General features: G+C 36.0%; 1 pseudogene; it reads right to left on the minus strand.

Moving 5' to 3' along the window:
• On the minus strand, positions 1-4986 carry LOC137728252 (translation initiation factor IF3-1, mitochondrial-like; annotated as a pseudogene).
• Between the last annotated feature and the right edge of the window lie 8790 nt (positions 4987-13776).

The raw sequence follows: 13776 nt of genomic DNA on the forward strand, positions 1-13776 counted from the left end.
CTAGTTTGGCTTGGGTATCCTGTTTGGGGTCTCACCTGAGCTTTCTCTACTGAAGATACTGAATCCTCGCTATCCAACAATGTCCATACTTGTGCCTGGTCTTTGGCTACTAGCAGATCTTGAACTGCGCAAGTTTGAATTTGATTGGAGAGTTTCTAATACACCTTGTCTAACGGGAGCATCACCTTTCAGATTTCTAAATATCCCAAAACCAAGTCCTGGAGTACGGGGATCATTTGGACTCGATGGTTCTTGCTTGGGGATATCATTAGGAGGAGGATTCGAGTTTCTAAATATAGGTGCATTCATCTAAGTGAGAAAGGTGGCGTCGGGGTTCCTATTCTTTGATATGAAGTGTGGGGCTCTTTCATTCCCAGGCCCCTATTATCCATGCCTCTTGTTGGTGAGAAGGGCAAGTCTGTTGGTGTCCTTGTTCTTTGAGAAGTATGGGGCTCTCTCATTCTGGGGCCCCTATTATCCATTCCTCTTGTTGGCAAGTAAGGATTCCTTGACTCATTATTTTCGTATTTATTTTGAGTCTTACAAGAAGACTCTTGTGAGGGTAGTGGAGCTGTGTGCGCTCTTGTAGGTGTGACATGCAATATGTCTGGATCACTAATATCTGACTGAGAGGAGGCTCTTCGTGGCACAGTCGGAATATCAACTTGTGAAGTAACACCACTTGCATCATCACTACCCTTCTTTTGAGCATCAAGGCTATAGTTTTTTCAACAGCCTTTGTTTTTTTTTGCACCGTCCTTCTTTGATGGACCAAACTTCACATGCTTAACCATTATAAATGCCTCTTTTCTTTTTCCTAGTGTTGGCTCACATTCGATGAGAGCTACATCTTCTATCTGCAAATGGTCGTTTAACTCAGAGTGGGAGAATAGGAAGGCAAACAGTAATGAATACAAAACAATGACAAAAGAGCATCTAGCAATACCAACACAGTGAGACGAGAAAACAATTCTCCCAAGTCCTTATTCTCAGCATCCGAGGCAATACACTGTTTCAGATCCATAAAACACAATCAGGTAAATATTAGTTAGTTCTAGTAACTTTAACTTAATGATGTCGTGATAAATCCATGTTCAACAGATGTATTTAGTAAGACGACACAACTTATCCCATGAATCGACAAGGTGTTCGGTTAGACAAGCATACATATGAACAAGGTGTAGTAATAAATAAAATTAGAGAAATACATATGTTTTTCAATGGAATAAGCAAAATATCTAGAAATTGATCTTATCAAGAAATTAACATGTAACAGTTCTATGTTCTAGGTCAGCTTTTTTTTTGGGGTCAACTTCTAGGGTTCCCTTGCATGTAACTTTTGGCACTTTTTAAAAGGGTCAAATTGTTATCAAAGATCCTATAAACTCTTTCAAAAGCTCGTTGTGTGATAATAATGTGTAGATTTTAAACAAAACAAATCCCCTTTTGCATTCATAGTTCACTATTTTAGGAGTCAATTTTAAGTGAACAAGCTATGTAGTTCTCTATTTTTGCAATGCATTTTTGAGGAAAACTTGAATAAACCAATATGCAACATCTACCATAGCAAGCATGAAATTTGGAATAAAAATTGCACATTCATCTCCCCCAATGCCAAAGTCTCACTTTAACTCCTCCATTAAAGAGAGTGGTGCATATAGAATCATCATGACATTGTTTTTCTTTATAACCTTGATATTTGAAATTTCGTTTGAACCGGAGCATTGAGAAAATTATGCAAATTCAGTTTTACCTTTACATAAATCTTACCTTGATCTTAGGCAACATTAACAGATCACAGGTGGTCACCGACAAATCCAAACAAGTCAGGCAAAATCTTAAGAAGATTCAACTTCAAGTTCTAAAAGTTATAGAAAGTTGTGACATCCAATTATTTGGATTTGAACTTTTAAGTGAAGCAAAGTTTCAGAAGAATGTGTAAATGGTCGACCATCTTTGAGATATTTTATTGGAATTGTCAAATAGGATTTTTCTGATGCAAAAGGTAATTGAAGGTATTTGTAATTTTTACAAGGAGAGGAAAAGGGATAAGTACCTTCACCCGGTAACCTTTCTCCATAAATCTCTTCACCATATCAACTTTCATCTTTAAGTCCTTAGCTTCCTAAAATCAGTAGTAGTAACATCAGAACTCCCAATCTGTTTGAAATCATAACATTGCTACATTGATACTAAAGTATAATCACCATATTCATCAAGAGATGAAAAAATAAAGCGTAGAATGAAGAAAAACCAAAAATGGTCCAGCCAGCGAGATGGCATGCATACCCACTGTATATTATATATCCTAGGTATAGCAACGAATGCCAATACTTATAAAGTATTATAAAGAGAAATATTTAGCTCTTAGTTTAAATCTACTTATAAGAATAAAAAGGTGCTATAATAAAAATTCTTTATTTTGAGTTCAATTTTCTTGTTATCTCAAAGCAACCCATACATCAGCAACATATTTTCCATTAATCTGAAAAAATGACATTCGCTCGAAGATGTATACATTGATGGTGAAAGAAAACACAGAGCACTTGAAGAGATAACTTACAGTTTTTGGATAAAACTTCACTTCCTTAGAATCTGCTCGCAAAGTCTTGTCAGACTGTATAGATTACAAATCTGATTAAAACACTATCATCACATCACCAAAATAAAAATTCTAGCACGTCATAGGAAATGCTAGGAAAAGGTCAAAAACAAAAATAGAGGGGCAAGAAAGAAGTGGACTACGCTGGAACGATATGCAGTTTACTTATATGGGTTTTCAATAGATTTAACTTAAAACTACAGTCCATATTGGCATCTAGTGGATATGAGTTATAAAGCTTATTTAACTCTACAGAGCGTAATGAATAGAGGTATCGATATACCAATGTTACTATACCTGTGACCTGTTTTTAGTATCATCATGGCCATTAAAAGATCAGTAGTGCAAATTTTACATTGTTGAGAATATGGGATGATTTTTCCCTCTCCCAACTCAATAACTTAAACACAAATTGCATATAAGCAAGAAAGCAATGGACTACACAATGTTTTCAAAAATACTATCATCCCAAATCTATACCCAAATAAAAGATTTCAATTGATTCTGAACTTAGAGGAGGAGAGGGAGAAAGATGGAGAGAGATCTTATCATATACCTTTTTACTTTAACATCAAAGGCAAAGGCATAAATATACACCATAACCTACCTTAATTTTAAGCTTCTCTTTCTCCTTTAATTCCTTTTTGTACTTCTCTTTGTGAAAATCCATGATTTTACAAACAGGAGGATCGGCCCTGGTTTCAACCTGTGGAAAATACAACAAAAATTATTGGTAATCAATAAGATAGACTAGCTTATTTTCAGAGTAGATCAATCCAATCTGCAATAGAATAAAAATGTTTTATAAGTTATCCATTCAGATATGGATCATAGACTTAAATATCATAGCCCAAATGACGGAGAAAGTGACATGAAAAAACCCCTCTCTGTCTTGTATAGTAAAAAAAGAAACAAAAAATGATCATTAATTTGAAGGAAATTAGGCATTGTTACATGATTAAAATTGTTTATCTCAACTAAATCAAGGTCGAGTTTCATTGCCCGTTCCAAAGCTTCACGCCTTGAGACAATAAAATGCTATGCACACATAAATAAATTAGAATGGCATCTAATAGTGGTCCACTACACTCCTACAATCCTACACCACCCCAATACAACTCATAATTCATTGAAACCACCATCTTTTAGTAACAGGGACAATTTTTCCATTCCTCTCTCCTTTTGACGGTTTCAAAACTCTCAAAACTCTATCACTCCCTTTGAGTATTTAGTTTAGAACTGCCAGTTCACAAGACTGGCGGTGATTCACTGGAAGATGATTTCCAATAACAATTGTTAGTTTTTTCTTCTTAGTTCTTTACAATCAATGGCACTAAACTATTTGATACTCCTTTCCATTCGCTCTCTTTCTTTCCTTTTCTCTGTTTTTGCTTCGCAAATTGTTAGTTTTGGCCTGAATACCATTTGCTTCCTCCTAATACAAGTGTTTGCGCCAAAAAATTTATAAAAATAATTGCAAACCATTAAACACCTAAAACAAAGTGCATAAGCATAAAATCAAAAATCTTTAATCACTTATAAAATACATTACCTTTATCCAACACAAGCCTAACAAACTTAGCAGTAATCTTCTCATTCATACGTGGATCGCTCGTGCTCTGCTCTACCTTCTTTGTATTTGTTTGAAATTGCACAATACATGAATAAGACCACACATAATTCAACATTACCAAAATCATCAATACCCACATATCTCACCAATTACCCCAAACATAAACCCAAATAATATGCCACCTATACTGCTCACCTCCAAAAAACAAAAAACCAAATAGCCACTCAACACTGCGGTCTAATAGTAATCCTCAGGTTCGACTCCCTTAGATGGAAAGTTCGATACCAAATGTAAAATTCTACCTAAACTGCTCACCTCAAAAAAGAAAAAAAAAGAAAAGAAAACATATTCCTAATGTCTATCTACAAATCAAAGTGAAAAGTCACCTCATTCTAATCATTTATGCATTATTATTACTCATTCCTCAATATCTTCATAAATCCAAATGACCCACAAAACACAATCAATCAAATAAATCAAACCCCAGAGAACTGGATAAAAGATTTAGATTACCTAGATGATCAAATGCCATGCGGGAACGATTACCTAGATGGAAGCAGCAAAGAACCTGACTTTACTACCGAAATCAGTAGGTCTATTGTGAGGGATCAAACGTGGGATTTCTGACACGCATGCTTTCAAGTGTGAAGCAGTGGGGTTGATCAAAGTGGCGTAAGGGATAGTCTTGGACTAGTATGACAACTGTCAAAGCTTTGACTGGCCGATTCAACTCCAAAACGCCATTTTTTTTTATGCTGGTTTCAAATATCAAATTGTGGCACTTGAGATCAGAGAGAAAGAGAGAGAGAGAGAGAACTTGACAGGGTGATTCGAGGTAAGTCTTCTTCGCAAGGAAAGAAAAGCGGATTGGGTGTCTTCTAAAACTGGGCCCGGTTATTAGACGGTCGGCTTAGACTAAATTGTGGATAATGGGCTTAGGTGTAGGCCCATTTTTACTGAATTATTGATTTATTTTTCTTTCTTAGTGGATTCAAAACTTCTCATTTTTTCTCTAGTGCACATTAAAAATGCACATTTAAATAACATATTTGAAAATGAGCCGTTAGATATTTAACGTAATGGAATTTATAGATTCTTGTTCAGATATGTAATTTAAATGTGCACTAGAGAAAATTCAATTTTTTCTTGGGACCAAATGCCTTTGTACAGATGGTAAAATTTTCAATTCAGAATTTTTAGATTGATCAAAAATTTTCAAATTAGAGTTATTTCGAAATTTTTAGAACATTATTCAAAATTCATATATTTTACGAGATTGTGGATATTGTTGAACTTTTTTGTATATACAATTTCTTGTTCTTTTTTTTAATATTTGGTATATGCTTGTATATAAATACAATTAATAAACTAGTATTCTTATCATTTTTTATATAGAAGTGCATGATTAAATAGAAAAACTATGACTTAAATATGGATTAGGAATACATAAGTTAACTACAAAATACATCATATTTGTAAGTAACTATGAAAAAATTAAAATATTTCGAACTAAGTTTGATACATATTGGAAATGTCATATTGAAATTCAAAATTTTTGGAATCTTGATTCAATTTCCACCCAATCTTTTTGGAAATGTTCAAATTCGGGAATGTTTTGATTCAGAATTAAATTTTCAATGGCGAAAGAAAATACAATCAAAATTTAACTTATCTCAACATTTCCAACAAAACCCAGCAAAGATTTAGGTCATCGGACCTCTGTTGACGGCAAATCGTCATTGCACCATTCTAGGGTTTTCTAAGTTCCCTCGCCAGTTTACACTGTTTCATGATGAAGTTAGCCTCGTGGCAAGTATAAGTTAACTATAAATAGTTCCGTAATTGACCGCCACTTAATGGGTGTCTAACGCCTAGGCGAGGATTTTTAGAATAGTGGTCTAGGCGGGTATTTTTAGAATAGTGGTCTAAAATTACGTATTCTTTATCTATAGAGTTCTAAGATGAAACTTGTACTTTGTTTTAGGCATTGGTCGTATTTGAACACTTCGATCTTTGTGTTAGATTGATATGGCGCAGACTTTAATTGAGTGACTTTAGTATATGTGATAATGTTATTACCCATGAAAATTCTCATGTTAATATACTTTGTGGATATGGCATGAATTTGTATATGTGTTTTCTATTGAAATGTTGCTTTTAAATTTAGCCATCAATCTATTTAATGAAATGTGTTTAGCTATGCCTATTTGGAATGATTGTGAAATGTGATCGGCCTAGTGCGCTACCCTACTGTCATTGAGTTACATGGCATCGCGTCTGCACAATGTCATAGTGTGGTACATGGTTGGTCCTGTTGGGTTAATCAGCAATGAGGGATAATACTATTCTAATGGTTGTTGGTTAATCCACGATGAGCAATCACTCTTTTCTACAACAGTAGCTAGGTGCTCATACGTACTTTAGGAGTGATCATGCTTGGTTAATATGTGATGGATGACCACTACCTTGTAATGTTTTAAAAATTCTCCTGCTTGGTTAATTTGCAATAAGGGACTATTTCCTATTTGGTTACATATCGTAGGCTTCGGCTGAACTGTGTCACTCTAGCCTTAATCTTTTGTAGATTTAAGAAAGCCAGGATTGAGAACCTATATGGGTTAATCTAGAAAAGGCGATGGATATTTATGCGACTCCTTCGAGATTTCCAACGAGTTTTGATATGTTTTCACAAAGAAAGGATTTTATGAATTGATGTTCTAAATTGAGATCGATGGACTTGTTTTATTTTCACATACATTGGACTATTGCCACTCGTATGAGCTTTGCAGCTTATATGAGTTTTGTTTTGCTAGGTGCACCATTCCCATGGTGTAGGGGCGATTGTGCATACATGATTGAGTAGATATGAGGAGCAAGTTGGGGTAGTAACGTAATGCTGATTCAGAGAGCTTGAAGCAATGAGTTTACCCTTATACACTTTTTTGTATTCTTTTAGATTATCTATTTTGGCAGCCTACGGGCATGGTACCCTAGTGAAGGAGTGTATTTTGTTGTACGAATATTATGTATTTATATATAGGAGAGGCCCCACTAGTACACTTTATTAAGATATCAGTTCTAGGTTCCTTTATGTATCTTGTATGTACTTATCGCACCTCTACATCCTGTTGTCACATGTCGAACCTGGATGTATCTCGGGATCAGGGTGTGAAAATATAAATATAGTTATAAGGTTTGTCCATAAGAATATCGATACACGGATTTACATGTAAATTCTCGAAGAATCAAATAGTTCTAGACTATAGAACACCCTCTCAACTTGATTGATGCGTTCACCTTATGGCTTGAAACAATCTGGGCGCATTTGGTATAAACTATGCCACTTACATGTTCATTAAGAAGTATTCTGGATTTGCTAAAGTTGCAGTTTATATCGATGACATATAAATCTCACTAAGACTCTAGAAGAGCATGAGAAAACTGCTTCACACTTGAAATAAAAATTTGATGTGGAGTACCTTGGGTAAACTTGTTCATGTCTTGACCTGAAGTTCGAGCATTGCTTTAATGGCATTCTAGTCCATATATCAAACCACACTCAAAATGTGTTGCTTTTGAGTGCACGCATGAATGTTCACATGCTAGGTGCAAATGAGACCCTTGAAGAGGTTTGGGAACCTGAAATTTTATATCTAAGTTCAACTTGCACTTTATTGTACTTATCTCATTAGATAAGGAAAGACATCTCATTCTTTATTGATCTATTGGTAAAGATGTAGCACTGTGCCTACACGCTACAACTGAATTGACATTAAAGACGTTTTTACGTAACCCTAAAGGTACTATGGATTTGGGTTTAACCATATACATCTCAAGTGGGTCCAACCGCCTGTTCATCAGAATGATGTATGTAACAACCCGTCCCCAAATATTACAATTTTTATAATTTTAATGTGCGAATTTACAAAAATGCCATTTGAGGCAAAAACGTTGACTTTTGTTGATTGCATTGTCATGTCACGTAAGACCCATTTCATTGGCGTATTCTTGTGCCATTACGAACACGTGGGCGTAAATAAAATTGAATTTGGAGCTAGAACAAAGATTTTACGAAATTCAAAATGATAAGGGCATTTTGGTATTTTTATAGTAAAGATATTTTCCACTTTGGACCACTCATGTGTTGACACATGGCATATCCCCTCCCCATTTCTGGGGTGTCCTTTTTCTCTCTGGTGACTTCTCTCTCTCTAGAAATCTCTTTCTCCTTGTTCTCTCATTATCTTTCTTACTCTTATCTCTGATATATCTCCTTCTTCTCGAGCACCACACACACACATTCATGCACACATTCAACAACACAACAACCGCACCACTATCACCCTCACCTCGTCCCATCTCCCTCCCTAAGCCCAAACTTATTGAACAATTCTCGGACCCGCACTCAAATCAGAGAAAAACTGGAAATGGAGAACTCTAGTGAGTTCTCGGATTTTTCGATTAGGTAAGCTTCGGGACCATCCAAATTCTCTTTTTAAAGATGATATAGTCTTGTCTTTAACCTTAGTACTTGGTTTGGAAGAAAATGGATGCAGAAAACACCCCTGGAAATTTTCCCAGTTTCCGGTGAGAAATCCAACGACTTTCGTGTGGTTTTCCGGCTAACTCTGGCCATGTCACAGTCTCCAATAGGTATATTTCGAATGCTTGTCTTCCTAAATTTAATTTGAGTATTTATACGTCGAAAATGGTGGAATGTTGGCCTTGATCGGAGCTCAGGAATTTTCCCGACCAAAATTTATCTTTCTCATTCGTTGGGTGCGGCGACCTACTAGTCAACTAGGCCGACCCGACCGATAGTTCAATTGGATTTAACCAAGCCCAGCACAAAACCAGCCCAACCCAATATATGGGCCCAGTTGAATGACCTGGCCCAACCCTTGACCCATGTAACCCAAACTAAGCCCAAACCTATTATCCACGACCCAAAACCCAATCCAACCAAACTGGCCCAACACCCTTGGTCCATTAGCCAAAATCGGTCCAACCCATCAAACCCAGAACCTGGATCCAACCCAGGCCTAACTCAATAACTCGACCCTAACTTAACAACCCAAGCCCGACCCGACCCGGACCCCATCCCAGTTCCATGGTCTGCGCATGGGCTGGCGCGTAGGTGCGCTTCACACGCACCTCCACTGGAGTTACTATGCTTCACTGCCGTCCACGGCAGCGCCTACGAATTTTTCAACAACCTAACTCAAAGCGTGGCCTTCAGGGCGGCCGCTTTATGGTAGCGCGTGCGGTGGCGTGTGGGGGAAGCCGAGGTCCCTCTTTAGGTTTTTCGATATGCCGAACTCGAATCTGCTGTCCATTTTCTCAAATTCGATCGTTTGAGTAGAGTTTCATTAAATGATCCTTATGTGTGTTTAGGTGCATTGATAGGAAGTGGCGCCATCCTCATTAGTTCAAGCAACTCTCTGGCAGTGGAATACTTGTGAATGGACCCCTTCTAAACTTGCATGTTTTTTATAAAATATGAGGCTTGCATGCATTGCATATTTCATGAATGGAGCATGATTTATAATGTTTTTCAAAGTTTCATACTTGTGATTGATTTTAAATTGCTTTTATGAAATATGTATAATTTCTCGAATTTACGTTCTACAAAAGGTTATGAATTACTGGGTTTTCGTATATGAAATTTTTTGGATTACGAATACGATTTCTTTTACAGATTTATGAATATATGCTATCATGGATTGATGAATGAAGTATGCATTGCATATTTCATGAGCATGATTTATAATATGTTTTCCGGATTTGATATGAGATTTTTTAGGATGTTTTCGATGCTTATCTAGCGGGTTATCATACCACACATTCACACAACATGGGTATGTAGATTTCTATGGCCATAGGACACTGTTGAGGATATCTATGTATATATTTCTTCTCTGGCATGACCCGGAGTCATATAGCTTCACCTTCGGGTGATGGGGCCTACTATGTTTCTTCACTGGCGTAACCTAATGTCGTACAACTTCACCTTCGGGTGATGAACAGGTATGCCTTTGGGCGAATGAAGAGTGAGGTATTTATGCCATACCCTCATCTTCACTAGCCACGGCTAGTGTCGGTGTGTGATGTTATATATTTCTTCTCAAGCGTAACCTGGAGTCGTACAGCTTCATCTTCGGGTGACAGAGCCTATCATGTTTCTTCACTAGCATAACCCAATGTCGTACAACTTCACCTTGGGGTGATGGACAGGCACTGCCTTCGGGCGACTATGATACACCTTGGATAGAGTACAGTATTGAAGATATTTAAGGATTTGCCTTCGGGTGGCGACAACACCATTATTGAGCATTGTTTTACACATACATGTTTTATGAACGTTTCCATGGCATGTAGAGTTTTTGGAAAACTACTATGTAGTGTTATATATATATATATGTGTGTGTGTGTGTGTGTGTGTTTTCAAAACAGGGGGTTAGTATGTTCCGAAATAAAATGGTTTTCTTATTACTAGTATTATTCTCATAAACTTTAGTCCACTCACTCTTTTGGTTTTGCGCCCCCTTCAGGATTTAGATTCAAAGCACACAATCCTGGTGCCAGGGCACTTCCGCTTGACCTCTTCGAGCCTCCTCTATGGAGTTCTCATTCCTTGGTTTGTACCTCTCTATAATAATTCTTCCACATTATTCTTAATTAGTTGTATGCTCTGAACACAGTTCTGCAATGGCGCATTTCTTTCTGATCACATATTTTCATTCGTATGCATGTCTAAAAATGGCTTCGTCACCTTCAGTTGTCGGCCAATACATGTCTATCCTGATATTTAGGGATATCAGGATTGGGACGTGTCAATGTATGCCTTATTTGTTATGCTGATGTCGGTTACTTATTAAGCCCACTCAATGTATGTTCCTTAATAGTTATGTTTTTACTATTAGGGAGTAACCCAATATCTTAGAGGTCCACATAATTGACTTGAGTTGCAACATCTTTGAACCATGACTTGTTTATTGCCTTACACAATGTCATACATGTACATGAGAGCCGTTCAAAGCACTTGCAAATTTTTATTCCATTATTGAGTTCCAACAACGATCCACGAAGACGATACCGCTTATATCAGTGAACACCTAGCATATTACGTCGAAGTTCTTCGTCATTTATCAGCAAAACATCAGAAGATTAAAGTCAAGCATATCCGATCCCCAGACTACCTCACCGATTTCTTCATGAAGTCGCTACCAATGTCTACTTGCTAGAAGCTTACACAGGTATTGGATTGTGTGACCTATCTCATTTGCAATGCTTGTAATTCTTAAGGGGAGTTCTGTTGAACTCAGGGAAGTATCCTGAAGTATATTCACTTGGCCTTACTGTACTATTTTGTTTCCTTAGATCATGAGCATTTTTTCCATTGGGTTTTTGCTAACCTGACGAGGTTTTAACAAGACACCTACATTAGGCTGGTCATATCCTTGTTTGCGTTTTTTACTACTTGATGCATCTTGAAGATGTCAAGTGTCGACATTGCATGACCTCATTTTTTTTCTTCATAGACTAAGAGTTTGTCCACTAAGTTTACTATTGCCAAGTTTTGGTGTGACTTTACCTTTTATATGCACCCTTACTTAAGAGACTCACATATGGCTATGTCAAAAGAGAACTAATGACAAAAATCGGCATTTCCTAATCATGAATACTTGACGTGACTATTTTTAAGTTTTGTACGCCCAAGGGGGAGTGGTGTAAATAGTGTGTTTTATAGCTGGTGTGATTATGTAAGCTTAATATTGGAGAACAATTCAGAAATAAATAAAAGAATAATAGAACTCGAAATACTAAATTCTTTATTAACAAAATATACTTGCAATACATAATGAAATAACATAAATAAATACAAGAATTAAATGATACTAACTTAACTATATCACAGATAGAGGCTAGCGCTTAAGCTATGTCCTTCGAACAGTATTTCCATCCCACTCTTGTGCTTGTGGTTCTACGACGTCTGCTCAACTAGGATACAACTATCTACTTCTACAACCTTCATTGGATTATTGAATTCTAGCGAATTGTTTTGTGTGTTTACTATCTGGAAATTTTGAACGGAATAAAAGGAGGAAGAAAAGATGATTCTATTTGGAAACTATGATTGCAAATATATAGGTTGTTTCACACCCTTTCAAATACCTGTTGAGCGTATTTGAAAACGCACAACTCTTTCTAAGAGTTGTGTCTCTTAATCAAAACGGTTTTTAATTAATATGTTAATTAAAAAACTTAATCCAAAATTAAAATTAATGAGCTCTGATTAATTTTAACTTCCGCCGCCACCATGGGTGGGAAGGCTCAAGGCTCTTGTCTTGATTAATTAATATTAATTGTATTAGGCTATATTATACAAGCCTAATCCACACAACTATAAGGCCCAAGCCTTCAATCATTTTCCAAATGGTCCAAATCCTAACTACTAATATAAAGGACTAAACCTATATAAAGGCCATTGAGAATTCAATGTTTCTTGATGTGGGACAATAAAAGTCTCAAAACTCCTACACTACAATTGGAAGATCATTTCTTTGTATGACTTGTATTACTTGGAGGACAAGTAAAACCCATCATAATTAATATAAATAAAAGCACTAAGCATGAGAAATAACACACGAAATTTCCTCAAGCCATTCTCTCTTTCTTTCTTCTTTGGCGCGCCTTCTCAAATCTCTCTCAAACATTAGTCCTACAACATGAATAGTTCGAAAGTAAAACACTATTGATTGTGGAGATAGATTATAATGTTGATTATTAAACTCTTGACAAAAAAAAAAAAGAGAGCAATATATGTATGGAGGGACAAACCCCAATTATTTCTCAATAGATATTGTCCCCCAAAGTTTATCGAGTTTTCATAAAACCCTTTTACGTTTGACACATTACGCTAATACCCCACATGTTTTAATTCCCTTTCTCATAACTCCTTTCAGCCAAAGTCATCTAAATAAAATTTCTTAAAGACAAATTTACCCTTCTAATTAGTTACATAAGAAAAATGAAAAATACATAAATGAACTTTTATGAAGGAATAGACAAAATCAAAACAATAATAAAAATTAAAAAATCCCTAGCAACCAACCATCTCCTTCTCGATGAAGCACCCTTCTCTCTACTCCTTTAAAAAGGAAGAAGCAATTACAATGGTAATTAAGAAATTGATGGTAGTTTAATTTCTGTCAATGTTTGAACAGAATGTGTAAAAATGAAAGTTTACAGAGAGAGACATAGGGTAGAAAAATGAAAGTTTGCAGAGAGAGATATAGGGTAGCTAGGACTCAGCCGTTTTGATTTTTAATTTTTTTTTTTTAAAATATATTTATCAAGATTTTCTTATTCAACAAAAAATAGAGTTTTTTTCTTTAATTATGAGCGTAAATTAGTAAATATGTAAGCAGAATTTTTACTCAAGGGGTTATATGAAAAGAAATTAAAACCTTGTGAGGTATTAGTGTAATGTCTCAAACGTGCGGTAATTTTGTGAATACTTGATAAACTTTAGGAAGCATTAGTGTAACTAACCCGATTTTGCCTCAGATGTTGAACTGATAATAGGAAACTCCTTATT

Source organism: Pyrus communis, chromosome 3 (assembly GCF_963583255.1).
Source record: "Pyrus communis chromosome 3, drPyrComm1.1, whole genome shotgun sequence".
Taxonomy (NCBI): Eukaryota; Viridiplantae; Streptophyta; class Magnoliopsida; order Rosales; family Rosaceae; genus Pyrus; species Pyrus communis.